We start from the raw sequence: 4,462 nt of genomic DNA on the forward strand, positions 1-4,462 counted from the left end.
AAAACTTTTGTATTCTTTAGTAGATTTTTTGAAAGTTTGAAAAGATCATCACAATCCCATTCAAGTTGCTCCTTCAAACAGATCTTGGAAGCATTGACAACCTTAACATTCTTGAGGTTGGGAAACTCGAAGCTTGACAAGAAATGAATATCATATTCTTTGGCCAAATATCCTAACTCAAATGCGCATTGCTCAAGATCCAACTGGAAAGAGAATATAGTCAAATGAAAATCATAATGCACAGAAGTTACAAAAAATGATTTCATAGGACAAGTGTGTTTCTCTTAGGATGACTCTTGGAATAGGTAGACCAAGCCAAGAGTAACATCTCTTAAGTTTTTCAACAATTTTTTTAACATTCTAGTGACAAGCGTCTCTTTGGTGACAATCAAAGAGAGTTTTGTATTCACATTAATAGTCTTTGTAAAAAGTGTAAAAGTTCTCAAATTGTGTTATATTCTTAGCGTTTTCTCTTTTTGATATCTATATACTAGAAAGCAAATAAGGTGAACAATCCTCGATGAAGCAAGTCCCAATCGTTAACTCAGTTGCATTGCTCAACTTTTGAAGATAATCTTCGATGAGTGTCCTTCTTACTTGATGCCCATCAGGACCTTGATCAAACCAAGCCCAATTCATTTGGAAAGTAAGCTTAACACTGACCACAGAGGATACATTTACTAGCCTATACCTGAGATCATATATATACCCGGAGATCTCCAAATGTTGAATATATGGGGCAAAAATATCCAAAGAGAGATCATCAGAGTTATAGTACGACAAATGATTTTCAAACTTAAGCCTCTTTAAATTTGAAGAACTAATTTCCATATGACGAAATCTGGAGAATTCAAGAAATTCGAGGATTTCCTTAAGCAGGACAACTTGAGAGTATGTTTACAATTATGTCATCATCTAAGGTTATGTCATTCAACTGTAGGGTCTTGAAAGACTTCCAATCTATGACAATTTCCTTATCAAGTGTACAACACGTGAGATCCAATGTTATCAAGGAAGAACACTTGTAGATAGTGTCAGACAAGTCAATGGAGTCATTCTCATATAAATCTGACAACAATACAATATTTTCAACAACAGTAGCAAGCCATTGGAAGATTGGGAACAATAATTTATTTTTATTTTCTCCTCTTCAGTAGGAACCCATCGACTAATTGTGAAATTTACTATGTTATCAACATATCCAATTCGTTGCTCGTATTTGGTAGGTGGGTGAAATTCAAATGGAAGTTTTTAATTTTGGAACAAGTAGAATGATCTAATACATAATCGACGAAGGATATAAAGTTTTTCCTTTGCGATTTAACTTTACAAGAGAAAAAGAAGTTATCAATATACAACCATAGATGCTCCCACCTTTTTGATAGAAAAGATGTTGTGAAGGCATCTTTCGTTGGCAAAAGTGAGAATTTGAATAGGAAGAGAATTCGGCAACTTACTGATTCAACTTCGATCTTCAACTTTTTTTCATTTGCTTATTTGTCTCTTCAACTCTTTTGCAAGGCCATAGATCCATCTTTTGCTTTGTATGTACCTTTCTACACCCAAAAGATGGATCTACGGCCTTGCAAAAGGGTTGAAGAGTCAAATAAGCAAATGAAAAAAAATTGAAGATCGAAGTCGAATCAGTAAGTTGCTGGATTCTCTTCTTATTCAGATTCTCTCACTTTTGCCAATGAAAGATGCCTTCACAACATTTTTTCTCTCAAAAATATGGGAGCGTCTATCGCCTTCAATTGATAACTTCTTTTTCTCTTGTAAAGATAAATCGCAAAGGAAAAACTTTATATCCTTTGTCGATCATGTATTAGATCATTCTACTTGTTCCAAAATTAAAAACTTTCATTTGAATTTCACCCACATGTCCAAATACGAGCAACGAATTGGATTTGTTGATAACATAGTAGATTTCACAATCAGCCGATGGGTTCCTACTGAAGAGGAGAAAATAAAAATAAATTTTTGTTCCCAATCTCCCGATGGCTTGCTACTGTTGTTGAAAATATTGTATTGTTGTCAGATTTATATGAGAATTACTCCATTGACTTGCCTGACACTATCTACAAGTGTTCTTCCTTGATAACATTGGATCTCACGTGTTGTACACTTGATAAGGAAATTGTCATAGATTGGAAGTCTTCAAGGACCCTACGGTTGAATGACATAATTGTAAACATACTCTCAGGTTGTCCTGCTTTGGAAATCCTCGAATTTTCTGAATTCTCCGGATTCCATCATTTGGAAATCAATTCTTCAAATTTAAAGAGGCTTAAGTTCGAAGTCGTATGATGATGACTCCGATGATTTGTCTTTGAATATTTTTTGCCCCACATATTCAGCATTTGGAGATCTTCGAAGATATGTATGATCTCGGGTGTAGGCTAGTAAATGTATCCGTTATGGTCAGTGCTAAGCTTACTTTCTGAATGAGTTGTTCTTGGATTGCTTAAGGTACTTTTAGTGCTACCTTTAGTGCTAGTGCCACGTTTCGTTCTGAAGAACATCGAGTTATAAGGAGACCATCGAAGATAATCTTCAAAAGTTGAGCAATGTAACCGAGTTAACGATTGGGACTTGGTTCACTGAGGTTTGTTTTTTCATGAAGACCTTATTTTCTTTTTGGTATATAGATAACATAAAGAGATAGCACCCCCTTTAGAATATAACACAATTTCGAGAAATTTTACACATTATACAAACACTACTGGTGTTAATACAAAACTTTCTGGACTTTTTGCAATCTTTCGGTCAACTTTCTAAAGTCAGGTACTTCTTCTACTATCCAACTACATTGTTAGATGGTCAGATTTGGCTTAACATTATCAGTCTAGATAGGTTTTTTCTTCCTTTTTGATTGTTCTTGGTTTCTCGATCGTTCACTAGTTTCATTGGGATTACCACATCATGTACTGATGTAGTTTTGTAAGTGCTTTCTGCAACTTTTGCACATTCATTTTTAGGTAGTTTTAACAGGGCTCCCCCCACCCCCTTCCAGTATGAACAATGTTTCAAAGTGGATGCAAACAATGTCGTACACATGATTTTTTGTAAGCAGCTTTACATTTAAAGAAGTGAACAAGTCACTATAACAACATCATACTAAGAAGAAAATTCAAATTATATAAATAAAACATATTCAAGTACTGCCTTCGTTCCCTCATACAATGAAATCATTGTTTTGTAACGTTTGTGCATTATGATTGTAATTTGACTGTATTCTCTCTCCAGGTGGATTTGAGCGATGCACATTTGAGTTAGGATACTTGGCCAAAGAACATGATATTCATTTCCTGTCAAGCATCGAGTTTCCCAACCTTAAGAATGTTAACGTTATCAGTTCTTCCAATATGTGTGTGATGGAGCATCTTGAATGGGATGATGATGATGATCTGTTCAAACTTTCAGAATTTCTACTAAAGAATGCAACAATTTTAGAGAAGTTTGTAATTATATCAAGTATAAGAATTTGTACGATCTGTTCAATGAACTGTGCTTCTGGATATTCACTTCGATTGGCTGAGAAATTGGTAGGTTGCCCAAGATCCTCAACAAAATTCTGTGATCATTTGCCAGGAAGGAGCTTTCCGTGACTAAATTGCACAAGTGTTACTTTGTATTTAGTTTTTGATTTACTGTTAGTGAAAATCTTGAATTTGTCTATGTAACTAATAACTATTTGTCCTTGTGACATATATACCAAATGTTATGGTTGTTTGGTTTCTCATGAAAATTTTCTTTGTTTCCTTGTTGACTAGCCACACTTTTTCTCATAATTAGGCTAATGAAATGCTGTGTTTTGCAAACTTCTAATTTTTGGGTTATTTGGCCTCAACTTTAGTATTTGGATTGGGAGTGGTATTTTGTACCCTTTCTGATTTATTCATGTACTGACTGACGGCTAACATGCGTCTGCCAACTACAAATTTTCTTTCTCCCTTTTCTCAATCAAACACCAATTTTTTCCTATTTTCATAATCTTTACATATATTATTTTTATATTAATAATTTTCTTAGAGTGTATTGATGTTTGTCAAGAACACTTATTGCAATAATATTTTTAGTGTATTAGTGTTGATAGTTAAAAAAATATTATTCATAATTAAAAATAATAACTATGTTTACATATTTGAGGCCTCTTATTAGAATTTTGTCTTAGGCCAATGATTTTATTGGGACTCTGATAATCAAACCTATTTGTGAGATAACACTAATATATTATTGTTGTTGAACGAGTTGGTGACAAAAATAATGGAGCTCCTAATAATTCTCCATTCCAATCTTCAGTTTCAACTGGGAAAAAAGTTTTGGGGAAGAAAAGAAAAATGTATTCGTCTCAATTGGAAATTGATGAGAAGATGATTAGTGCTTTGGTGTTATTGATTAAAAAAATAGTGCACCTACATTTGAAGAATATATGAAAAAATAAGATGAACTTGGATGAGAA

The 4,462-nt window shown here is 33.7% G+C and overlaps 2 pseudogenes; one reads left to right on the forward strand and one right to left on the reverse strand.

Annotated features, from left to right (window-relative positions):
* Window positions 1-483: 483 nt before the first annotated feature.
* LOC125850972 (putative F-box/LRR-repeat protein At5g02930) lies at window positions 484-1,526 on the reverse strand (annotated as a pseudogene).
* A 98-nt stretch (window positions 1,527-1,624) lies between these two features.
* LOC125850969 (F-box/FBD/LRR-repeat protein At2g26030-like) overlaps window positions 1,625-4,462 on the forward strand; it is a 3,474-nt pseudogene continuing 636 nt past the window's right edge.

This window comes from Solanum stenotomum, unplaced genomic scaffold (genome assembly GCF_019186545.1).
Source record: "Solanum stenotomum isolate F172 unplaced genomic scaffold, ASM1918654v1 scaffold21269, whole genome shotgun sequence".
NCBI classification, from domain to species: Eukaryota; Viridiplantae; Streptophyta; class Magnoliopsida; order Solanales; family Solanaceae; genus Solanum; species Solanum stenotomum.